Source organism: Ciconia boyciana, chromosome 11 (genome assembly GCF_034638445.1).
Source record: "Ciconia boyciana chromosome 11, ASM3463844v1, whole genome shotgun sequence".
In the NCBI taxonomy this organism is placed as follows: domain Eukaryota; kingdom Metazoa; phylum Chordata; class Aves; order Ciconiiformes; family Ciconiidae; genus Ciconia; species Ciconia boyciana.
In genome coordinates, this window is record NC_132944.1 from 5,320,334 (window position 1) to 5,347,272 (window position 26,939).

General features: G+C 44.7%; 1 protein-coding gene across 6 annotated transcripts in view; it reads right to left on the reverse strand.

Moving 5' to 3' along the window:
- The window catches only part of MAPKAPK3 (MAPK activated protein kinase 3), a 135,133-nt gene that overhangs the window by 69,667 nt on the left and 38,527 nt on the right, over positions 1-26,939 (reverse strand). Inside the window, exon 1 of one of the 6 annotated variants that reach the window (XM_072875605.1) lies at positions 21,196-21,214. The exons of the other annotated variants lie outside the window; for them this stretch is intronic. The gene's annotated coding sequence lies outside the window, so the exon portion shown is untranslated. Of the gene's footprint in view, positions 1-21,195; positions 21,215-26,939 lie in introns of those variants that run through there. 6 annotated transcript variants of the gene reach the window in all.

The following is a 26,939-nucleotide window of genomic DNA, read 5'->3' on the forward strand; positions in this document are numbered from 1 at the left end:
TGAAAATGAAGGAAAAGCTGCATCCATCTTTGAAAGGGAACTTTGAAAACCCTGGAAAACACTGAAAAGAAAGATGCAGCATTTCTGACACGATTAAGTAATTTCTTAATTTCTTAGCTGGGCTAAACTCTTTCCCTAGCTACATATATGAAATCCTGCTGCTCCCTTTCCACAGATTGAAGGCAGAAATGATTGGCATGAGTCAAGTCAATACATAACTGCAGTTACACATGGTTTTACTGCATCAGCTGTTATCTTAACGACTCCCACTCCTGCATCTTCAGCACATTTTGTTAAAGCAAACAAGTTCGTGTTCTGAGAACTCCTGCGCCAAACCTCTGTGCAGACTGAACTGATTTTTAGAATTGAGTTCCACATCTCTGGAAACAGGAGCATTCATGGAAATGCAGGCTGATCTTTATAATCACTGGAGTACAGCTGCAACACCTCTCCCAGCGACACCTGCATAGTTTGCTGAGCCAATGCGCAACAATTTGGTTGGATTCTCTCTTGCTTTGTAGTTTCAGACTACAGATAGAAACGTGGATGTGGAGCCCTCACTGAGAGTCTGAAAAGCAGACTGATAGGATTGGGAATAGAAACCCCAGTCCATCACTGAAACCATGCTACCATGGCTCACTGCCACAGCAGAAATACCCGGCAGTTTGTCAGGCACATACGGTATCCTTTTCTGTCTTAAATAATCATCTTTCTGAAACAGCAACACATGCAAGGGAAAAACAACCTGTTTATGTGCACATGTTCCTGTCCTCTCAAACTTACTGAAATCTTATTCCTCTCCCCAGATCCTCTCAAGTGCAGAACTTCCCTTAGCCCAAGCCACATGAACCAGCAAGAAATGAAGTGAATCAGCAGAGTGTATTTAATTCTCTTACAACAGACGTGGTCAGGTGTTTCCAGCCATCAACCCATTACATGGCATTTCTAGTCCAAATTCCATTGTCAGTCTTACCTGCTATCGATGAAATTAAGAAAATTAAAATCAAAATTAACTGGACACTGTATGTACGGCTCTTCTGCTCTGCCGAATCATATTCTCATGTTCAAACCTGTCAGAAGCCAATTATTACCACAGTCCTTTCCTGTCTCTCCCTAATGACTGCTGAAACACTTGCAATCCTCACAGAAATGCACTATCCTCTTCCCCACCCCTGAACTCATCAGCAGTCCAAAGGTCTAGAGCATGGGGCAAAGCAATATCCAGTAAAGATGTGCCAGAGCAACTCTGGATGCCAAGTAACATCTTCCAGCTCACCCAGTTCCTAGCAGCATTGTCACAACACCTTTGTCTCTTTTTCAGTGAACCCCACCTATCATTCAGAGGAGAAAACGAAAGAAAAAACCACCAGACTAGGCAGCTCCTTATGAAACAAACCAGCCAAAGGTAAAAATGAGTTATTTAGAGAGATCCGCCTGTCCTTGGGCAGAAACGTTCATCCTTTTGCCTTTTTCTATTCACAGCAACCTAGCATTGAATTTTTAAGAAGGAGTACAAGGGAACCCAGTCCTGCCAGCACTGCCTAACGGCATGGTAGCAAAAAAAGGGCTGTGCAGTTGCTAAGTGCATTGATAACACGTTCAGACTCAGACTAATTTCTTTTGAGACATGTCTATTTTCTGTCCACACCCAGTCCTGCCTATTTATTTTTTTTATAATCACGGATGCCAGAGTGTCAGGGAACAGGAATGCGTGGAGGCATGGTTTTATCTGGAGGCTAATGCTGCCTCATGTGAACCCCCTTTTGATCGTCCACTTACGCTTCCTGAGAAACACAACGATCGTGTGGCTTCTGCTACACACTGCGCAAACAAGGCAAGTGGCCTTCGGGAGCAGGCATAATGCTGCAACATCAATCAGACATCCAGCATCACCTCTGCTATACATCAAACAACAAGTTTAAAGAAAAATGACAAAGTGGGCCTAGGAATAAAATTAGATTAGAGGTTTTCAGTATTCACATCACATAGATGGATGAGTGTACACAAACATACTCTTCCAAATTTTAGCAAGAACATGTTTGTTTTTTTTTTACTTGAAAAAAGGTTCTATTGTTCAAAGGAAAAGGCTACTGGTAGGCAAAATGCAGACCAGACAGAAGAAAAATCATTCTAATGGCTTCACTGTTAGCCTGGGCAATAAACTTCAAAGGAAACTATGAAAAGGATTCCTATAAGTAAAATACAATTTGGGTTTTACATAATAACAGTCTTAACATAATAATTTAGAGAGCTTTTGGATTGGGAAAAGGGAGGGAATACAACAAAGCTTCAGAACTTTAGCTAATATTCATTAGAGATGAGATTCAACAAAAAAGGAAATTTTACTGCAAATCATTGGTGGCTTAGCCCTTGCAATTTCCTTTTAATCAGCCGTGGTAGTGGTCACAGCTGGAGACATGTTGTTGGGCTAGATGGCCCACAGGTCAGCTCCACATAGAGCTGGTCTTGCATGCTTGCAAAATCATCATTTGAATAATTAAATATAGAAAAGACCAGACCCCAGAGAAAGCAGCCTGCCCCAGCAGAGGAAAGGATCCAGTCAGAACTGCTCCCAGTCTGACATACCCACCCAGACTTGCAGAAGAGGGTTTCCTTTTGTGAACAGGAACTACTCTCACCCTTTTGCTCCTCTTTTTCAGACCTTACTGGCAAGGGTTTTCTCCTGAATGCCATTACTTCCTAAATGCAATGTAACTGCACTTTGCAGCAGCTCAGATTTGAGTTGCAAAAATGAACGCAATGTCAGTTTTTGTAAAAATAGCTATTTTAAGAGAGCGCTCTATCTAGGCAGGAAAGGCATTTGCTCTAATATAACCCCATGCAACTACAGTGACAATAAAAACTTGAAATAATACTGGCTACTGCAGCATTAGATTGTCCAAACATATAATCAGAGACTTGGTATTTCTCAAAAACCTATGATATAAATATGCCAGATGGAAGGACAAAGGAAGAGCTGGTCAACCAAAAATCAGTGGCAGAGCTCAGCCAGGACTCGAGTTTCTCGGACTCCAGCCCGGCAGTCTGCGTAACTCCATCATGTGACTGCCTTGATCTAGAAGATACGCTGCAACTTTTCCAATTGCGGCTCTCGGAGAAGCGCTGCTCTTCTGCAACAGCCCTGTCTGCGAAACCTGTAAAACAAAATGGGCTAAATCCAGGTTCATTTCCCATTGACTGTGATGGGAATTCACTTACTTCAGGGCTGAATTTGGTCCACTTGATATTCCAGGTTTTACAGACAAGGATTTTATTCCTGGTGTAATTCCAACGTGAATTTGGCTTTACACAAAACCGTAACACTGAAGTGCAGCTTACTTAATACAAGAAAAACCTTCCTTCACACACTGCCCTACGAGCATGCAGAAACCCTAAACTGGACATTTCTTTATTAAAAGCAAAAGGAAAGCTCATCGTGCATTGTACCATTAAGTTCTGGCTTCACTTGAATTCACCTGCAAACATGCCAGTCAGAACATCTGCAATGCCACTTTGGGATGTAAACATTAGTCCATGGAAAACGAAGCAGACGAACCTGGACTGATCTCAGCAAACTCATTTCACATTGGCTAAGACAGAGCTTTCAGTGATGACAACTCCTGAAAACAACGGATCTGGGTTATATTTGTGACAAAGAGACAGCAAGACCCAGTGCTAAGCTCCTGGGGCAGCCATCCCATCCAACTGTCCCTTGCTGCTTGTTCTTTATAGGCTCACCCAATGCAAACTGGCAGAGAAATTTAATAGCTGATCAGAGAGACTGTATATTCTTTAATGTCAGGACTGCCTCTTCCCCAGAACAGCAATATGGTTTGAAATCTAGTTTACAGAAGGCAGAGCTGTGTTTATACTTGTCAGAAGTTACCCAACTTGGCAACGAATCTTCCCATCATGCAAGTGTCATCACAGTCATTGCCAAACACAGCAGAGGCAGAGTTCAAAACACTACCTCCAAGCCTGTAAATATGTTGAAGAAACATGTTGCACAGTGCACATGCTATGTGTTTGCACATGTCTGAAAGTGTTAAGTAGTAGTAAAAGGTGTTGCTATGATTAAAATGTAAATCTGAAAAAGCCTAAAACATGACCTAATATTATTTCCAGGGAACCTTTTGGAAAATCTCTGTAACTCTTTTTGAAAATACCTCCTTCTTTTCTAAGCCTTTGGTTTTGGAATACTCCTTACATTCTTCTAAGACTCTTTGCAATTCACCCCTCTAATTCCCTTCCCTCCAGTCCTGTGCCATGAAAGCCATCCTGGCAGAGAGGCGCTGGGCAACATTTCAGAAAGAACATGTACAAAATAGCACCGCAACACTGCTGGAATGAGGCAGATCAGCTGGGGGCTGAACGGTCCCCATACAGGGCCAACATGGGGACTCCGTATTACTCTTCTCTTTCCAAAAATATAGGCGATTGAAGGCTTCGCTGGCACGCAAACACTCTTCTTGCTGGTCAAATCCTTAGCAGTGAGGAGCAGGGTTACCGTGACCTGCCAGGCTGCTGCCTCAGCGGTATTCACAAACAGCGGTTCCAAGCAAGAGTATGCAAATGTCGTAATAACCTCAGTGCCTCAGGATACTGAAAACTAGCTGGGAGGAAGAGTTTGGTCATTCAGGTAGTGGGGAAACACTTTGCTGCAGAAGTTGTTGATTCTGTTACCAAGTGAATAGCTGCACTTTCCACTTTCAATGTAGACCACTCAGATGACACAAACCGGACTGGTATGCCACTCCTACAGCTGCCTGTTACTCAATTCAGTCCATCTCTCTTCATCCACACCATTTTCCGTCTGACACACTCATGCACCCCCAGGCTGCATATAACCTTCTGGCTTAGCTCTGGGTGAAGGGAAGAATTTCATCATGCCTTGCCAATCTGTGTTTCAGGCAGGGAGGAGGCCAGATCTGCACACTCCCTAGTATGCGGGTCCCTCTTGTTTGGATGTGCTGCGTGAAGAAGGTACCTGAAGGCTATTATTTTTTATGTCCCTTAGCTCTCTGCTGCCTGGGTGTATAACACAGCCTGTCTTACCTGAAAAGATGAGCTTTTATTGCACAAAACAGTACAAATCAGGCACGCAGCTGAAAACAAAATAACTCACGTTAGTGTCAAGTCACAGTGTGACACGGACTTGTGTAGCAAGTGAAAATGTCACATGCTGGCTTCTGCTGTTTCCAAACATAGAAGTGTATTAGCAGATTTTGACAGAAAATATGCATTGAACATCACGTTGGTATTACTTCTTCATATAAATCATGGTTTTGAAGGGAGGGTCCATCACAACTACTGGAAGGGGAAATACTCCACTCAGTTTTGGATGGGGAGAGACGTGAGTTCAGAAAGAGATGGTCCAATCTGTAACACAATCAGATAAGCCCTGCCACACGTTATCGATCCAGCCCTACTTGACTAATAGACAATAAAAATAAATATATTATGTTGCTTATGCTTTTTACCCCGTTTGTGGGAGGCAACAAGCCGAAGATTTTGTATGCTAATTTTGCAGTTTATTTTGTATTTTCCTTTTGACCTATTATCATTCTAATAATCACCTCCTTTGTCTCAGCTCTTCTTAGAGGAATTAGCTGATGGAAGAGCAATACTCCTGTCAAAGAGCTTTTTAAACCAAAGATGATCCTTTTCCTTTGAGCCAAAAGAAACATTATCTTCTTACACTTGGGTTAAGGGAAGTAGGTAGCTGTCCAAGAAGCTGTTTCTTAATTTTCTCTTCCCATTCCCCCAGCAGCAGCAGCCAGCATCCCTCTTCAGTCTATTACTTAGGTGGAATTAAAACCCCAAAGGCTTACAGCAAATGCTGTATATCCCATAGTAATCCCCATACCTAGCGTCATTAATTCGTACTGGAGCAAAAGGAAAGCTCTCAAAATTCTATCTGCAGTTATTGACAAAACAAATGACTTAATGAAAAGGGAACATATTACAGACACTGGTGGATTCTAGGTAGCCAGCTATCTCATGTAATGACCCAACAAATACCGGATGACGTGGCTAGCTGAGGTCAACACTCCTCATAGGGTTTACCTTGACCAGCTACAGAGATATAAATATTTCCTGTGCCTTGCTGTTCCAGTATGTTTGCTTTCTAAGACGGGCACTTCAAAAGACGGTATCTGAGGAAACCAAAGTATAAAGGAATTATTTTTTTTACCCTTGCCCTCCAGCCTTGCTATGGCTGGTATAATCAGTACAGCAGTGCTGTTTTGGAGGCAACTGATAATTAAATTACTATCAATTGATAATAAAACTGATAATTAAAGGAAGCACTTCAAATTATGTCAGGGAACATTGATTTTTCATGTATCTTTTGCCTGGTAGAGATGGCTTTTTCATACAAAGGGAGATGAAGTCAAATGATATTTAGATGTTATGGTATCAACCAAAGGAAAAGGGGAAAAACCAGGCCCTTTACCATCTCTGACTCCTCACTCATGCCAGTTGGAACCATTGCCAAAGAAAGAGCCCAGCTCATTACTGTGGAAGACCCCGCCAAAATCATACATCTGTGTTTGTGTGTGTGTGAAGAATGCTAGTGATCAAATATTGTTCACGTAGGCTCTCTTCAGCTTCATCTTCCAACCCCAGTTTCTAAACTTCGGGATCAGTATGTATGCCAAGACGATTCTGTTAAAAATCAACAAGAAGCATGTTCTGAAGTCCTTCTCCATGGACACAAACCTCTTAACCTGCGCCCTATCCTGAAAGAGTCATGGCTGTGATACTTTCTAACAGCAACAAGGAAAAGGCTGTGGTACGCAGATACTAGCAAACCTGTAAGTAGTTAAAGCAATGGAGTCAATATAGCAAAATGCAAAGACATCAGCAATCTGCATAGAAAAGTCTCTGGATAATTTTTTAAAAATTTGATTATTTAAATCTATGAACCCCAGCAACATATTTTTTTCTTGTGCACGTTCAGGGAACGTAAGGAAAACTGGCAGATAAAGGAAGTTTCCTCTTGTTCCTCTGAGGCAGAGAGATGTTGGGGCTTTGTGTGTCATCTCCATGGCCTCCAGTGGGGAGGCAGGAACTAAAAGGCTGAGGACACAAGGACTGCATGTACATCTCCTACATGGTACTTGACAGAAGTGCCTGGATGAGCAGAGTTTTCATGTCCTTCCTCCCTTCTGTTCCCTGTACTGGTGATCTGCTTCGACATCGTCACAAAACATCTGAGCAACACAAAATCATCAGTGGTGACCAGCCTGACCTTGAGACACACAAAGGCAGCTACAAAATTCAGCAGCTGAGGACAAAGTGGGACTATTAAAGGTACTTCAAACCCTACACAGTTACCAAGTAACAATTTAACATCTGTTTTAAAATGACAGCTCTCCCTGCAGAAAGTAGGTCATTTCTTCAACGTCAAATTCAGAACAGACAGACCATAGCTGTGTTCACTTAAACCAGTTATTCTAGCTATCACGCAGTTCCTATTGCTATCTTAAGCTAAAAGTGATCCTTTGCACCTTATTCAAAATCCTTTGACCAACCCAAGAACCGAGGATGTGTTCAAATCATTCCTTCATCCCCAGGGATGACACAGGACTACATCAACACTTCACGTTAGGTCAGTGGATTTACAGGCGGTGGTGCAGAGACGAGGGCTGCCCGTGGGTGGCCTGGGGAGGTCCCCTGGGTGAGGGGCACAGGGGACCAAACTGAGCTCAAGTCCCCTGGGCTTCCTTCTCTGACCTAAAATCTCAGCTCGAATCCTCACGCAGAGCCCCGGGCCAGGCGCCTGGCTGGGAACCGCCACAACAGGAATGCCCTCTACGAACAATGGGCAAAAAGCCCATCACCAAAATTAATGTGGCTCTACCCTAGCCTGAGGAGTCTCCTGCAGTGCACTTTAAAAACAACCACAGAAAGAACTCTGGAGAAATGATTACGGCCAGTGCACAAAGGGGTTGGTTCTCTGCGCTACCGCCTCTGCTGAGGTCCAACCGATACAAGGAACCTTAACAAAAAGAAAGTCAGGCCCAAAGCTATTCTGTACAAAGGTGACTTTTTCTTGCCCTCTGCAATGCTGCCTCAAATCCTAGCGAGAACTATTTGTAAGCGGCCCAACCTCCCTTCTCCCCAGCGCTGCCAGAGAAGAGACCAGTCCATCTGACTGGTAGGACAACAAAGGAAAGCACAAGTGACTTAACTAAACCTTTTCTCTTGTCCCTAGGGCAATCAACCACATATCCCCATGCAGAGAAAAACCCCACGTTTCTAAGCCTGGCTTTATAAGCTCGGGAACTACAGCTGTCTCTTGGGCTCCTAACCATATAAGGTCTTCCCTTGGTCCTTTCCCTCTCAAATGGAAAACACTCCGACTTGACCTCTCATCCGACAGCTCGCACCCTGTATTTTTATTGCTCTTGCACAAACACGAACACTCCGCTTGCCGGAGTGCTAAAGACAGCCCACCCTTCCCCATCGTGGTGGTGGGTAGCTCGCTGCTGACCGTGACGAATGACAGCTGCTCTTTGGAAACTCACCCTGATTTAGCAGGAGCAGCGTGGCATGAGAATACCTGAACAGGTCTGACTCCTCACGTCAGCTAATAAGCTTTCCATGGAAAGTTGGATTCTGTTACTAATTACATCTAGCTACACCCTTCTTATGACAAACACCTATTCCACCCTGTGGTTGCTTGACAGAAGATGACTAAGATGATTTGCTTGGACAGAAACCAACTACAGAAGAGCATTTCCCTCCTGCTGTCTTCATACACCATACCCGATTAGTTCCATTTCCCTGTGCTGTTAAATGTCAAGTACTTTTGTTATGCGTACACTTATTTTTTTGAGTCTCCAAAGCAGACCAAAGGAGCTCAGAAAGATAATTTTTTAATTGTACTCAACCTCTCTTGCTTGGAATAGTACTTTTTGCGTCTTCCATAAGGTGCACTACTATTTTGTAACCAATGCACAATACTTTGGACTTGATTTTCCTCCCATATTGTGGGAAATGTGGTGCAGCTCCCAGTTAAGTCACCCAAGCTATGGAAGCGTGTGTGAAAGGGATGTCACACCCACTACGTGCAGCAGTGACTGCAGACAGCCTAAGAAAAGGCTTTGATGTGGGAATGGAGGAGCCAGGGGGGGAAACTCATGTTACTGGGCTGCTCATGCATCCTAGGGTGGGAAACGAAAGCAGAGCCATTTCTGACTTTTCACTAGCCAAGAAGCAATTTGCTGCTGGCTGAGCAGGATCCATCCACAGATGAAGCACAACATCAATAGCAGCATGCCTCTTTCTTATACTTAAACTTTGAAGAACCTCCTGTGCAGGCAAGTAAACAATTTAGATCTTAGGGCCTACGGGGCCTGCAGTCTGAGATGATGCTTGCCCTGCACTGCAGGAGTGGGAATAAATCCTGAGTGGGTTCCTTTTCAGGGCAATAGTTTGTTATGCTCAGAGCCTGGCAGAACCTGCAGAAGGATGGCATAACCCTGCACTGTCAGTGTACCCCAAGTCCCCTACGGTTCTGGTCTCAGTTTCAGACACAAGGTGATTAAATCATTTCAGTGAGTTAGTGAGTTACATAAAATCAGCCTCTTGGAAGACACTGCGAGTACCCAGAGAGCAGCAAGCACACTATAAATCCAGGCACTGGCTTAGCACACTCTGACTTCTTGATAAAGCCCAGCTCCTGAACTCAAGCTGTAGGCTCCAAAGGTTTGCTGGCTTCCTGCTGTGCAACACAGCAATCAAGACTGCTCTCATGCAAAGCAGGTGCATGCATTTTCCTATACAGTGCTTTCAGTCTGACAGCACCAAAGCAGGAGCACCTTCCCCTGCTTGCTCACATCTCAGGCCGCACCCAGAGGACACTGCTCTCTGCACTCAAAGGCAAGCAAGCTGGGGCGGAAAGCAACTTCCAGATCTTTCCTTTCCACTGCTGTCTTGTTTCCAGATTGTAGCATAGGCAGATTTTTCATTTAATGTTAATTCCCTTAGGCCTCTGCTATAAGGACTGAGGTGGTATTTTTCCCTTCTTCCCTGAATGCCCTCAAACACTAGGCAAAAGGCATTTGGTCCCCAGATAAAAGAAGACACAAGTTTGAAGTGACTCTGTAAATATAAGAACATGTCAGATGACAATGATCCCAAAAGATGAGAACCGGCCCTATCACCAGATCAGCCCAGAAGTACAAGGCAAGGAAAATACCAAATCACGGCTATGAAATTTGCAATTCACGTTTGTTTCTTTAAAAGTAGAGAGGCAAATACAGTGCAAGTAAAATAGTGAAAGGTGAAGGAAAACATCATACAAATGGGAATATGACCTAGAATTAAAAACCTATAGTGTAAATAAGGAGTGGACAAGTTATCTGCTGAGCTTTTGGGTCTCCAGAAATGAGAAGGATGCTGACAGTACCCGCAGGGTGCCCTGGGGCACACAGAAAAACCACAGAAGGATGGCCCCATGCCTTTACCGTGCACGATGCTGAAGGAAGCATTAAGACCCTACTGATGAAGGATGCGATTGAAGCTGTGTGCAGCACAGTGACTCCTTCCATTTCTCTGTCAAGCTGCAGAAAGGAAACTAAATGAGCTCTTACAACCATCCAGTCTCAGTCAGCCCTCCCCCAGACTGTCGGGTTTCTGTGGAAAGCCCATTGCTCCCTGGGGTCATTTTCATTGCACTTCAGCTCTTCCAGGAACTCAGACACGCTGACAGCAGTCCCTCCTCTGCCAGACACCCAATCAGAGCACCGAGGGAGGTTTTTCTAAGGAAGCTAATTGGACATGATTTATTAAAAAGAAAAAAGAAAAAGAAAAAAAAAAACAACCAACGCCCACCGCTTTGCTCTACAGGCAAATCCTGTGAAACACAGAAAACCCAGAGGGCAAGATGCTAGGCACAGGATCAGTCGGAAATATCATTTAGGGAACCACATAAAGCTGACGATGAACTTTCCCTGGTGTCTGGAAGGGACGTAAGACCCACACCTGGCCTGCACCTTACACCTTGTCAAAGGGGTGTCTTGGGTTGGGGATCAATGCCTGTAAAAGGGGTAAGGTGGCAGTTTTACACACACTTTTCAGTGTGAGCTGTGGGGCAAAAAATGACTCAGAATTCACCATGTGACAGGAATTGCTATTCACTATGCAAACCCATTAGCAGTGATTAGCACACCAAAGTGGTGGAAGTAAGGCCAAGGACACTGAGCACACACTCTTTATTTGTAGAGCTCCAGTTGCCCTCTCTGTACTGTAATAACTCGTAAAGCAACCTATCTTCCTGCTGCACCAAGGTTCTGAAATTAATCCCAGCGTTACAAGGACATAGAGCACTGAAAGGTTGGGAGAGTCATACTTTGATTTCCTAAAAAGTGTGAGGGGTTATACCACTGGGATGTACAAAATGATCCCATTCAATCCCACCTATATTCTTTACAATCCCACTCAGAAGCGGAAGGCTATCTCAGAAGGGACCAGAGCACACATGGGGCTGAACAGCAAGGCACTCATCAGGCACTGGCCACCGTTTTATGAGCTTGGGGACACAGGGTCCCGCAGAGAGCTACGCTGCTCTTGGGACCCAGGCTGGTATCACCATGGCTGTGTACTGAATGGACACAGAACCTCAGATTAGCTCTGGTTTGAGCATCTCCGCAACATGACCTGTTGCAGTATGTGAACATTTCTCTAGACTTTAAAAAGGGAATAGGTTGCTCACTGCTGTAGGTCACAGGTATGGATGTAAAGATGGAGCAGATAGGAAACACACTTTGAAACCTCATACACACCATAGCTCTCACTGCAATGGCAAGATAAATAGAAATATAGTGACATACCACAGTTACTTATAGCAATTGGCTTTCTACAGATTTTTCATCTGAGGTTTTCTAAAGGCTTTATGAAAATGTGCCAAATTCAGCACAGGTGTAATTTTATCATGGCTAGAACTTATCCTTAATCCACATATTGATGCACAAGTCACTAAAGGATATGTAGGAATTACTCCATACATCTCTATCCCACAAAACAAAGACAGCAATTCATTACTAGGCAGCACCTCCAAACTACAGTTTGGAACTGGAAGTCAGGAAGTGTTCACAAGGAATTTAGGGAGGTGAAACACATTATCCATGAACGTAGGCTGGACAGGATGCAAACATTATTTCTCACTTTTTTACATTTTATTGTCTTGGGCTCTATGACTATAAGTGCACATCTCTCCCATCTGAACAGAGGATCTCCAATCCTGTGCAAGGTGAAGGGCTCAGGCACAGCTGAAAGGCAGATAACCATCAAGTTGCAGGATGAAGGCGGTTAAGACATCTTCAATGTCTCCCTGATACCTTCTATTTATGGGAGTAAATTCACACAAAGGCTTGTGTAGCTGCCAGATTCATGAATTCTATTTCAATTCCTCCAGCAGTTGCAGCTAGAAAACAGTTATCAAATTCCTAGTATTTCTGAGCAGGAAATACCACAAATGGACCACTGCAGATGTGGCTGCTCTCCCCAGGAAGACCTAGGAGCAGGGAAGGAGAGCTCAGTGCAGATGTTCTCACTGTAGCAGATTATCCAGCTGCAAAGGCACCAGACCACACTGCGCTGCACGCACTCTCCTGCTCTGGTCTGCAGGCAGCATAGCTATGTCACTGGAGCACCAGTAGATCCTCCTGCCGAAGTGAGTCGTTGCTGGTAGGGTGCAAATCATGCAAACACAGCCCATTTGCATCCAGGCAGTTTTAGAGGCTCAGCGTTTCCAGCTGCGGGGTTAGTGAGGGCCGTACCAGCTCGGGTTCAGTCTCCGCGTTGTGATTTACTGCTATCACAGATGGTTTGCACAGCCTTCGAGCTACTTAAACATCCCCTTTGGACGAGAAGCACCAATAAAGACAAGTGCTAATGCATTACTCCAGGATACTGCATTGTTCCTAAACCTTTCACCTGCCTCTGTTTCCTCCAACCTTCTCCCAATTAGTCTCATGCAACAGGAGAATAAACTAACAAGTGAGAAGGCAAACAAATAGGGAGAGACATGCAGTATCAGGAGGAAATTAATACATTGGCACTAGATCAGATTGCAACCATATGGTGCTGCGAATGTCTTTGGAAGCTTCCCATCCGCTGCTGAGCAAGAAACCTGCACAGGCTTTCCCCAAACCCCACCCGAGAGCCCGTTTGCAGGGAAAAGCCTGTTCCAATGATAGCGCTAATTTCAGATTGGACAGATGTCTCCTATGGCTAACAAAACAGGGAGTCTCACACCTTCTGCATCCTTCTTAGATCACCACAGAGAGACAGGGACAGTTTTTAAACATTACACTGCAACTATTCCCACTTCTTTCCAGCTGCTCCAAACTGCCTGCTGTGCCAGCCCCTGCTGTCAGCCTGCAGGTTCCATGGAGTCCAGCAAGCAGGATTTTCCGCTGCAACTCTTGGCATGACAGTGTGGCACAGAGAACACCCAAGAGAAGGAAGGGCAAAAGCTGTTTTACTCTAGGAGCCAAAATAGCATGTGGCACAGTTCAGTTAGCCAAAGTGCCATGGATAGCCAGCCCAAGTTGCAGAGGACGCAGCCATGCTCAGATTCTCAGTCCCAGGCATTGCTCATCACTTGCAAGGCAACTTGTTCAGGCAGGAAATAACTATGCATTTAATGTCTGCAAGAGAAGGGGTTTTTCTGACAGGACAAGGGAAATATTATAGCAATATATCTGTATGTTTAGGGAGGGGTAGGATCTGTTTGCTTTAGGATACCAGTTTCCCATAGGCAAAGCAAGCTGATCACCTTCCTTATCCTTCAGATTAGGTAACAAATTCATAAAAAGTTAACTCATCGATAGCTACTTTGAGGAATCATTGCACAGCTTGTTTGAAAGCTAACACTGAGACTTGTTTCACCTTTTGGAGATGCACATAATAAACAAGTTATGTGCAAACTTTAAACCATACCTTTCCTGGAGGGAAAGTAAATAGAAAATGCAACAATGGATGGATCAAAAATCACTCAAGGCTTCACAAGCGAAAATGATAAATGCTCTACTACTCTACCACTGATCTGCAATGGCAGCAAGAAGTTTCTGTCATCAAAAAACCGCCTCTATCTTGGCAGTAAGATAGATCTGAAATGCAGGTTCTATCCACATAAGCAGTAGCTGCAGACATTGCATATAACTGAGCGAATAATGACGTGGCACCTGCACCTATTTATGCCAGTTGCAGCAATGGGAAGAGAGAAGCAATAAAGATTTCTCTTTTTTTTAACTTGGTATAGAATTTCTTGGCTTCCCTCAGCTCTATCCTGTCTCTTTGCTGCAGCAAAGCAACAAGTCACAAAACCAAGAAGGAGTCCTGTGTATTTTAAACATGTGCCTGCATCCACAAGGAGAATATTTGGTGAAGGAGGGAAACATGGAGACATGAAAGAAAAATCTTCTTATGCTGTTCTAGCTACGTTCGGGCACAGTGAAGACACCCTAAAAGGCCTGGGAATAACTCCACTAAAGCAGAGCATCTACAAACAATCTGAAAATATTGCTCTTCCAGTCCCTCAAGGACTTAGCACAGAAAGGTAACTAAAAAGAAACAGAACCTCTTAGGAGAAAAAGGAATATTCCAGATGAAGAGTCTTCAGGCAATCTTTGAAAGACGGCTGCTAAGTGTGTGCACTCTCATTCATCAGAACCCACATCAACTACACACCAGCAAAAACTCAGGAGACCGCAACCACAGGAAGCTGTGACAAGGAATCACCCCCTACTAAGCATTCACCCTTGTGATATAAAAGCACAACAGGGAGGAAGCAGCACGTCCAGGGAGATGGGTTGAGGGAGGGTGGACTCTGGAGGGCCTGAATTCAGGATTTCAGGTGCTTCCAGGTGAGCAAGAAGCATGCAGGACTCCCTCCATGCCAGGGCAGGAAGGACACTCCCAGTGCAGCCGGCAGAGCTGCTCCTGCCTGTGGCACCGGGAGATTCCCAGGTTCTGGTTTGGCTACCGGGCGCACCCCCACCGTGCCTTCCTTTCGCGTACCCCCAATGGCAGCGGCCTCTGCCCCTATCTTCGCAGAGCACACAAAGTTATTAGAGGGAGATTATCCTAGCACAGCACTGCAACCCTTTTGTTATCTTTCTAGGAAAGAGTGAAGGCTTTTGATCTCCTACCAAAAACTAAAAAGCAAACTGAACGTTAATAAAACCTTAATAAAGATCTACTCTTCTGCAATTTAATTAGTTGTTTATAGAAACCAAATACATCCAATAGCCTGAGAAAATGAAAGGCAACAAGGAAGTTGCTATGGCTTTGATGGAACAGCTACTCCGGCAGCATAATCCTGTGAATCCATTAAGGTCTTTTACATGAAGAGCAAGAACAGCTGCCTCCCCCCCCCCCCGACACGAGCATACGCTTCTTTCCAAACCAAGGGCATATGTGAGCTGAAAAGATTTTGCTAGCTCTCATTTTATGACAATTTCTCCACAGTGGAAAAATACACAGGAAAAAACAGAAAATGGAGAAGAGGAAAGGCTCAAAAGCAGTATCAGAAAGTCTGATCAAACACTAGAAGCAGAATCACAATAAATACATCGGAAGAAAGAGGTTTGGGGGCTGACTGATACCTTAGAAAGGCATTAAATGTAAAAGCAAAGAAACAATCTGCTATGATGTCTAGGGGAAAGCTGACGGCATTAAATGAACAACCCCAGAAGACAACACACTTGTTGGCTGGAGCACAACGTGCCAGAGCTGTGGTTATCAGCTCGAGTCAAAAAAAAGCAGCAAAACTCAGGGTCAGAGATGGAATAGAGTTCACACGACTTTTCACAGAGTCGGACTAGACTTGAAATAGTGTGCAGAATGATAATATCCCAATAAAATTCATGCCACTGATGATGTCAAGGCCTAAGGGACCCGTCTGGTCTGATCTAGGAGAAGGCCAGAAAATGTGACTCCTTGCCTCCTCTCTTCGAACAACTCGCAGTGGGTTAGACCAGCTCTTCCAGGAAAGCAACGCTTCCATGCGTGCACGACACAAAACCAGAAAAAGCAGGCACTATCTGCAGCCTGCAGCATTGCTACAGTGACTTATAAAAGTACCTTGGAAGCCAATATCCAACTTCAACATTTCCTCTCCTCAAATCTCTGCTAATTTGAAGCCAACCCGGAGCAACTCAGTAACCACATGTAGAAGATGTATTTAAAGTCCGGGGCTGTGAGAAATTCACTCCTCCCAGGCTGCCAGCAGCATGTGAAATAATTTTATCTTGTAAATGGGCAGTAAGAATAACATTAATTTGTCAGTGTCATGCTGAGTGTTTTCCTTAGAAGCTCTGCAGGGCTTGGGAGTAAAGTTCCCATCGTCTCCTGCTTTGGAAGGAGGGGACGTGCAGCAGGTCCGAACCTGGAACAGGCTAACGACTGGTGGGAGCCATGGCACTGGGAGGCAGAAAGTGTGGGACAGCAGCACGAGCCAGGCTCAGTCTCAATTTGCTGCTTCTTGTTTCATTTACTCAAGGTCATGTGGTTGTGGGAGGTTTCAGGGTCTTGAAATCTCTGTCTGAGCTTCTGGCACCCTCTCCGACTCCTACCAAGGAGATGATGACTGATGGCGGGAAATTTTGACCTTTTAACTCCATATCCCTTTTCTAAATTCCTGTGGTCACTACTGGTATCTCCTGTGTAGCAAATTCTTTCTCTCTCTCCCCCAAGAAGCCAAACAACTTACTGTAGTACAGTTCTGAGCAGAGCATAAATCTCCAGGCCCTTGTGTCTCTGGTAATCTCCCCAGTCCCATGGTGTGACTCCAAACTTTTGCCCCCTGCCGCTGGGGAGCCCCAGGTCACTGGACGAGCTCTTTTGCCATCCTTGGAATGGCAGCGAGAATTCCCTGAAGCGTCCCGCGGGGCCTGGGGCCACAGTTCCCAGAACTGGCGGCTGCTAACTCGGCTCGAGCTCTTCCTAGAACCGCTGGGCCTTCGCTCACCCCCCAGGACTGGGGGCGGACGTGGAGAAGAGGAGCAGAGGAGGGAAAGGAAGGGTGACAAGGAAGAGACCACGTTGCGCAGACCTTTCAGCACTCCAGACATCCTCCTCTCCTTTTCCACGTGAATCCCAGAAGGATTATTTTTACCTTAAGTACTGGAAAGCGTGGGATGAGCCCAGCTGCAACCTGTCTGGACTGTCAGCTGGCAGCAGCAGCTCCCACCTCTCCCCCTGCTCCCCTGCCCGGTGCTGCCTCCCTGCTCCTGCCATACCTCAGGTTTGCTTTCAGTAATTCCAGCTCCTGGATTTGAAAATGACTCTGCAAGAGGTGGCAGCCATGCCTAGGTATCACACCAAAACTCCTTTCCAAGCATCAGCACACATTATACCAGGAAACATCAGGGGTAACAAGTATCCCTAAGAAGGAAATTTGCCACACAACAGTGAGGTTTAAACTACGTTGAGCCTAACACAGGCAATCTACGTTGGGAATGATCTCCACTACCAGCTCCCCGCACGGCGCCTGTGTGCAAAGGCTGCGTGCTAGTGCAGTTGTGTCCTCACACTTCTGAACAGTGCGCTTGTTTTACACAACAGCTTTTCTACGTCATGGCTTTCTCAAGCATTGACATGGAGCCACCTCGGCTCCTAACGCCGTTCTGTGTACAGCCCATCACACACCTAGCTATAAAATTTATTTCTAGGGAATAGATGTCTATAGTGTGAGCCAGACATGTCTGGGACCGAATTCTTTTCTTAGCTAATCACATGCAATTTCTCTTGCTTCAAGAAAACTGTGCCAAGGTGATGGAGAAAGAATTTGGCCCACAGTCTGGCTTTTCCCCAGCACAGCATTTAGCTGTAGACAGACTTAGGGTTTTCAAAAGGAAGGTCTCAGAGCACCTGGCTGAAAAATAACAGCCAGAAAAACCCAGAACACGGTGCATGAAAATTAGGAGCTGAAAGAAAGTAAATAAACTAAATGGGTTTCCCTGCTCTGATGGCACACATTTTTCCTTCAATCATCTGCACTGCAATGAAAGGTAATGATATTGCTCCATTTACAGAGTTTTTCCTGGCCTGTCCCCAAGGCCACAATACACTGTGTTTATTTGGTTTTCATAAGGTCAAAGAAGCATACTTGGGTAACGCAGAAAGTTTACTATGGACTTTCACCTTCGCGATCTTAAACCAAGTGTGACAGTTGCAATGAAAAATATTTACTTCTGTTTACATATATTGGGGGGACACACATTTGGAAGAGAGAAAGCTTTCAGTCTCATTCCACATCCTTCTCAACAGCTTTTTTTAAAATTATGTATTAGACACAAGAGGAAAAAGAAGAAAATGTCAAGATTTAGACTTTACAATGTTCCCAGAACACATTGCTGATCCTCTCAAGCCACCGATCACAGACAAGTCAGGCACATCCAGGGAGTTATTCACACTGATCTGTGCAGAAGAATTCTAGCAATAAGTACTGATCTAGTTGAAGATGTCAGTTAAGCAACCTGATCTAGTTGAAGATGTCCCTGCTCGTTGCAGGGGGGGTTGGACTAGATGACCTTTAAAGGTCCCTTCCAACCCAAACTGTTCTATGATTCTATGATACTGTTATTATGGATCACATACCTGGGGCTACTGTGCTCACGTACTACTTTAAATAGGTGGGCAGAAGCTGCAGTAAGCAAGTCATGTGCAACACTGCCTTTTCCATGGGAGCCAAAAAAAACGCTGGCATGGCTTGTCAGCTTACTTTATCTGGAAACCTCAACAGGCTGGAACTTCACGTATTTACACACCCTGCGCCGTGGTTTGTATAAACAGGCCATCTGTAGGCATGCACACTAACCAAAAGGTGGTCTGTCCTACTCTCCACATCCCCAAACTCCATGGTCTATTCGGTGACAGTCCTTCTTCTGTTTGTAGTGCCCATGGAAACAGCCAGAAATCAAGAGGACTGGGAGCCTGACATTGGTCCTCAACTTGGTCTCACTTTTCCAGAAGGAACAACTGCAAAGGAAACCATCCCTCCCTACCCAAGCGGAGAACAACCAGCAAAATTCCACACTCCTGAGACACCTCCAAGAGGTCAGAACACTCCAGACGGGGAAGGGCGTGAGCTGATGCTGAAGTCTGACCAACGCTGTCTCTGGACAAGCCTGCCCTGGCTTTGACCCAGCAGCACAATGACTACAGTGACCACATGGGAATGCAATTCCAGCTTCCCTCAGATCCAAGCCCCTTTCTGACACAGAAAGGGAAGAAGAAAAGACATGATGAAATACACACCGATGTCACCAGAGGCATCATCAAGCTGCCTTACACCAGTGATTTTCAAGCTGCAACCCTCAGAACTTGAGGGGTTTCCATGAATTACTGCTGACATCCATGAAGGATGACTAATTAAAGGAAGCCTGCTGTCAGGAGGACTTTCTGATGGAAAGTTTTGAGTTACTCATGTCAAAAGTGTTGACAACCAGCACTCTAGGTGATGAGTTGTAAACAGTTTCTCTGAGTCTTTGAATGCCTTGGGTGGGGGCTGACAGGTGATGCTCTTCCTCCTCCCACCTATGTACTGAGTTATATTCACTCCTTCCTAATTTAGCTCCTCCTGTTAAATTCCAAGCAGCTTCCTTGAGTAATCATCTCTAAAACTGAGACTACAATACCACAGATCCTAAACTCTCCCCAGATGGCAGATACATGAAAAGGTTAACCATGTTCTTAATCCCCTGCTCTGACTGCACCAACACTATGCAAGCAGAAATCCCTTTTCAAGTGACAGGAGAACAGCATCAAATGAGCTGGGCAACAGCTTTAAGGACAATTCTTTGCAGAAGGTGGCAGCTGGGCCTCCTCAGCTCTACTACGATGAGCCTAGTAGAAACCTACCTATTACATATTCATGCATGGTATATGAAGTATAAATACATAATATTTATAATAAGCATACAGCTACATAGAAAATGTCTTAAATCTGCTTTTTAAGTTACAGCTGCTGTAACTCAAATGGCTATTAAGTTACAGACAATACAGCTAAATTAACTCTCACTCAGGCAAAGCAAGTTTGGTGATTTTACTGATATGAGAGAAGAAAGATGCAGGAAACACTCCGGGAAAACAATTTTTTCTTTCTGTTTAGAAAACCATCTATTTTTTCTCCTTCACTCCAATTCTGCCAGCCAAAACAGTGAAGTTTTGAATCCCAGCAGCAAAATACAAGAAAAACAAACCAGATGTGATTCCACCCTCCAGGCGATGCAAAACTGCACAAACTGAGTACATAACCCTTCCTTCGTGTATTGACCTCTTAATACAGAGTGTACCATCACTGCTGCCAATTTGCACACCCAGGCGTACTCAAGCCTGGGAAATGGTTGTCCTTAATTCCTTCTCCACAACTTTAATTGTGCCGCTGCTTTGCCTTGCCTACGACAGGACTGCAGAGCTTCAACCTCTTCTCAGAGCACGGCTGATTAGCTGAACAAGACGTTCCTTTCTTACTTCTTTGTTCTGGATGTACTGTTTCTGCAGCCATCAAGGCCTAACTGCACAAATTATAAATAATACCTAATCCTCAAGATGGTGATTAAACTTGCTCAGTATTGCTACAGCATCAGACACCTGCCTCTTACACTATGTCCCATGTCACGGAGGTGTAAGAAAGGAAGCATCTAGGAGAGAAAAGCAGGTCTGCAATAGGCTTTAGGAACTACCCCATGAATTCCTGATAAGCCACTGAAGAATTTACCCCCGGCACAGAGGATGGAGCTGCTTGCATCCCGATCAGCCCTCCGTAGCCCTGCCAAGGACGGGAAGATGCTGTGAATATTCATTGAAGTCAAAGCAACCCTGGTTGTACTATATGCCTGGCATTTTCAAAAAAGCTCCCGCACACGTGCACACAATGTAAAGCACAGAAAGGAGCAAGCAGTCTGACATTAGCTGGTGCCATGGAAATTCAATAAAATACAGAACCAAATGTAAAAACCATACCAATTCACACACTTTTGCTGCTTTCTTTACCCGTTTTATTCAGGCCATATTCCGCTCACTCTCTTCTTTCACAGTTGCTGTTTTCACCCTTTTCACTCCCTGCATTGCTTCCACTCTTTCTTTTTAAAAGAAAGTAGCTCTCATTGATTTCTAGACTTCACAGATTCCCTCAGCTTCTCAATTCGTTTATCACGCATTCCTTCCCCATCTTACCCATTTTCCACAGGGGACTTCCAATATCCTTTATTTCCCCCAATTATTTGCCCCTGTTTTCTTCTAGTCCCAACATAAACACACAAACATGTTCTAAACTCAAAGGAACAGCCACTGCAAATGCAGCCAGTCATTTGCCTGACCTCATACCACTGCATGGTTAAAGAAAAATTTAAAAACAACCAACAAAAAAGTGTCTTTCCCTTTCTTGCTGTGCTCCATGCCCCTCCCTGTTTCTTCTGGGTTCTCAGATTTTGAGCACGAAACCAACTGAAAGCCTGTCCAAACAGACATAGCCCATTTCTCAATTAACTTCTTCAGCCACCACTAAGGTAACTGCTGCATTTTTCCAGCAAACCACCTGTGTCACAGGCTCACCTCTCAGGGCTTAATTCTATACACATCATCATCAAGTATTTCTGCCCAGCTAGCATAAAATGCAAAGCCATTTCCCACAGAGCTGGTTTCCAAACAGGGTTTTGATTACCAGGATTTGCCTTTATCAATACTCGGAAATTCTCCACTTGTCTGTTTCCATCCCCCAGCCACAACTATCATAGCTGGGCAGCCATACGATTTATCACACCCAGCTTCCCCTCTACTGTGACAAACTGCAGTTCACCAGTGGGGTTGCTAAAACCAGGACTTGGGCAAAAAACCTTGAAAGCCTGATCCAAGCAAATTGCATCAATGCTCAGTGATGGCAGTGTGCCAGTGTTAATTCCTTCACTGCCAGTTTATCAGAAGGACCCAGCCAGCGTGCTCATCTTTCAAGTCCTCTCCTGTGTCTCCAAGTGCCCCACCTTGCCTCCCTCCACTGCCGAAACATCTGGGTGGCCCCTTCTCTTCTCACAGTGCAGTCTAAAGAGACGACAAAGGCTCTAAGTAACAACATAATATAAGCTCTAATTAAAATGTAGTGGAAAACAGACCGAGAAACCACAGTATAATCTAAAGTGTTAAGATGCTTTAAGTCCAGACTGGAGCTTCTTTGTTGTTCAACATGGAAACATTGAGCTAGTGCCTAACTGGAAGGGCAGAGGGCAGCTGGAGCAGTGCAGCGTTGGAGCTGCATTCATTCTCCTCCCTTTCTTAGGAAGGCTGGGGAAATTAAATTAGATCCAAGACCGCTTTCTTCTCCGTTAGCATTCATCTGCCACCAGCTTTTTTACAAGACAGTCCCTCCCATCCTCTTTCCTGCGGTCACTTCAGCCAGCAGCCAGGCTCTTCCAGGAAATCAGACAAGACAAGAGCAGAATCACTCATCTACCAACCACCTGATCATACAGCAGGGGCAAGAGATTGCAAGAGGAAACTCATTTTTTAAAAAGAAGCTTTATACTGCTTCTCAGGATCTGGCTTCTGTGTAGAATGACACACACAGAAACTCTTACAACACATACATGGTGAGGAATTCAGATTAGGGAAGTACAGAGGGAAGCGGAGACAGCTCTGAACCAAGCTTGAGAACTTGCAGATGCTCAAGCACATGTCATAAGATGAGAGCAACAGGCTTGTACTAGGAACTAGGAGGAAAAAACAACCCCTTTTAAATCTTCCTATTTGAGGAGCTGTCGAACACTCAGTTTAAACTTTTTTTTTTGGACATAGATAATCTCCATGATTTTAACACTCAAATTTGAGGTGGGAGGAGGAAGCAAATGACCGCCAACACAGCAAAGCAACTCAGATCTCACCTGGGACAGTCTAGAGTAACTGACCGTGAATGAAAAAATTAACTAATGTATTTTAAAGCAGTGAATTTAACTCAAAAATATCAAAACCAAAAAGAGCTCTAAACTCTTACGCCATTAATATCTCATAGACCTATTTTCAATACTTCCCATTCATATCGCACGCATACATAAAAAGAGTGGCAATGCACTTTCATGATCTTAAATCTCAGAAGGGTTTAATAAGAGCTGGTGAAAAAGTCCATAACTATAACAGTCTGAGTAGCAGTACTGCCTTGTGCAGTGTTGGGAATGCTTATTTACAGGTTGCTTCCTGCAGCCAACCTACAGAACAAGTGATCAGGGATTACAACTCATAGGACTCTGAGACAAACTTGCATTTGATTTACTGAGTGAAGTTTTCCAAAGCTGGTTATGAAGTGCCGCTTCACCTCCTCCTGGCTCGCACCCAGCCAAATACAGCTACACCTGCGAGTGCCTTTGCAGCCCGTCCAGAGGCTGGGATTCAGCTCCTAAACTTTCAAAGGCTGCACAACGTTCGTAAGCACACAGGGGGCAAATACTCACCAACCTGAATTGCAGAGCTAGGAAAGATGAATAAACCAGAAAATATGGGACAGTTTACTAAAGGTTTGGTCCATGACTCAACAGTTTGTAAAGTCTGCCCAGGAAAGGCTGGCAACCTGGAACTGATGTAAAAATAGTGCCTTTTTCAACAAGTCCAGAGCCAATCGAAGCAATGTAACAAATCCACTTAACTTCAGGTTGTTACGCATTGCGTTGCAACATTTTGAAATTTCCCAGAACAAAGCTTTCCTCCACAGGACAGAGCTGCTTGCGGAAACCAGAAATATCTGCTGCTGTTAAGACAGTGAATGCTATGTACATACAGACAGCCGCAGAGACCATTCCTCCTTAGCAGGCAGGAATGATACTTGAACATCTACACACAAACACAGCAACTGCGTGTGTATGTGCTTATTAAATTGTACCAGCAAAAGCTTCAGTAGGAGAAAGTCATGGTCGTGAACTCATCAAAGCAAAGAAATAAAACAAATATGCAGTGTAGCTCTTCGGGGAAGAGGGTATGGAGAACGGGGAGCCTGCAGATTAGATTTTTCCTGGGCTCTGATGACTTTATGGTAGAGACAGGTGAAGTGAAACCTGACTAGGGTAACTTTAGCCAGAGAGAGTGAGATAGAAATAAACAATATTATTCCTGGAAAGATGGGGTAGTAGCTGTCCCTCTGCCAAAGTGCGCTCCAGTCCCGAGCCTATTAGCTGCAGATTCCTTTCTGCGCTCCACCTCCCAGCGTCAGGGCAACAGTCCCAGGTCTTGACGTCAAAGCTGCCTTTTGTTTGCTGCGCAGACGTTCCCCCTTTGCAGGTTTAGCAGACTGAGCCATGGAAGCGGCTGGGCAAAGGGCTCTATCCTGGCCAGATCTGCAAACTCAATGCAAGCCTCCAAGGAAAGTCCTCTCCCCATGTTACTAATTTCAACCCTTCCAGTGGAAAAAAAATCTAGTTCAGTATGTCTAGATTGGTTTACATCTAAATTGTCCTCTTTATAACCCTTCCTTCATTTCGTGCCCTGTGTTTTAACTGTTGCAGTTTTATCTTGCGTTATTTAGATGGCAAGAGCTGCCAAGCAAGGACTCTTTCCATAAGCATAAGACAAGACTGTAAAACTACTTCTTTAGCTATCAGTTATATCCAGAGAAAATCCTCGCAGAGACAGGCTGATAAACTCCCAGTGTTCCAGGACAGCACTCGGGGATATCAGAGGGGGAAAGGAAGAATGAGACCAGGTGCTATTACGAAATCCTGCCACCTCTCTGAACCTGGGACAGCTAGAGCCAAACTGGTTGTTTTCCAAAGTTAAAAGAGGAGTCTCTCCTTTGCTAGTCATGATGACCTGGGCACATACAAGCCCTTGCCCTTCATATCCACCTGACTGCCTGTCCCAAAACACAAGCTACCCTGTGGGAGTATAAGGGAAGAGGACCTTGCGGCAGAACTAGCTGTGTCAGGTCAGGCTTCTCCTGCTAACGAGACCCTTTAAGATACAGTTATAGCAGTCACAGTAAGATTATGACACTCCTAATATAAATTCAACACTCTATTATATCCTATAGGTTTTTTGTTTAAAGGCCAAAGATTGTAGGTCACTAAACAGGGCACAAAAAGAAATGGAAAAATGCAGTCACACAATACACACAAAAATGGGCACGGTAATCAGCTGCTACGTATTTCCAAGAGGAGATGCCAGCCTTCTCACATGCTCAGAATTAAGATCTGACCACATTTGTAATCCCTCCTTTCGACAGCAATAAACCTGACACTCGCTGGGATATTCCACAACAGGGCCCTCCTATTCCCTTGCCACTGAGACTCCCAAACCCATCTCCCTCTGCCCAAAGCAGAGGCCAACACTCTTACTCCTGTTCTCCAAACACAGGTGTGCTGCACGCTCTCCTTTTTTCCCATTCTGAAGGCTTAAAGCTGGGGAACCTTTTGTATCTTTCCTTCTTATAAGACTCTCAAATTAGTATTTGACTTTGTGATTCTTGCATGAGTACTGTTCCTAGCTTTGTATACCTGTAACTGAGTGGAAAAACATGACTGTTATCTCCTGGCTAAGGCACATGGCCGTCACTGCTGGGACGCAGCATTCCTAGGCTATTAGTAGCTAACAAGATGAGCAGCGTCTGCTCCTGCTAGTGAAAAGGGAAGGCAGGGAAGGCAGGGACGGCAGGAAAGAAAGGAAAGAAAACCTTTCTATCATCTGTGCTGTCAGAGTAACAGAAAACTATATGCTCAACCCAGGCCAAAGTGTTTCATCCCTTGTAAAGTGTTAGTTTGCGAGGCAGAACGCAAGTTGCCTGCATCTCAACGGAGCCTGGCCGTCCCATGCCATCCTACTGACCTGTACAGAAAGCCAAACTTCCCAAAGGAGCAACCCACATCCACTTCCCTGGAACTAACTAGTGCGAGTACATCTTCATTCAACAACGCACATCTTGGGTAGGAGGAAGGCGTCCCAAGTGGAGTCTCATACAGTCACACTTCCCTCTCCTGTCTTTCAGCCAAACTACAAGCACACAAATAAACAGGGGAACTGGCTGTCACATTTATGCTCCTTTGAGCTCCTTCTAGTGTTTTCAGGAAGTCATATTAAACAAAATGGAAAGGCCTGTTCATTTTCACTTGTTCTCTAACAGCAGGGAGACACAAGCTAGTGGGTCAATAGGATGACTTTATATTACCAACTTAAAAGCGCACATGGGTGGTATCAGGGGCAGATGTCAGGAAGTTCACCAGCTGCTACAGTCTGATCTAGGGCTCTGCATGGGAGTGCTACACCAAACCGGGCTCTGACTTTCTATCAACGTGTCCCGGAAATGCGCACTGCCAGTCGGGTCACTGCGGAGATAAGCAGGACCTTTTAGGCCTCATGCAGATCCTTTCTTTAATATAAAGGCTTGACAAAATTGAGCCCTGGGGATGACTAGCCACTTGAACTTAATTTGTGTCACACGGTGCGCTCTAAAACTAGGCTGTGATGCAGAGAGAAAGAGTATTTCCAGGTATTGAAGAGACAGCTATTCCAGTAACTCGGCACTCCCTTCCCACTCCCGCAAAGTAGGTGAGTGAGTGACACAAGCCTTATTCCAAGCGCTTCCAAGCCTTATTCCAACCCTTATTCCAAGCTCTCAAGAAATCAATAGGCTGAAATGCTAGTAGTAAAGGTGTCAGGGTGGAACGGTTGCATGTGGCTGGTTATTGGCCTTTAGACTGTTGACCCTTTAGAGAGTCATATTTTCCAAGCTCTTCCTATCACTACAAGGGCTGAGAATCTTTTAAAAAAAAAAAAAAAGAAAATCATAAACTATCTCATCACGAGAGAATTATGAATCCAGAACCAAAGGCTTGAAGAAAAACAGTAAGTATGCAGAGAGCTAACAACTACCGGAGCATCCCCCTGATGCTGGAGATAGTTTAGGCTGGTGCCAGCTCTTGAAGAGCCAGCAGCAAGGCAAGCCCACCATC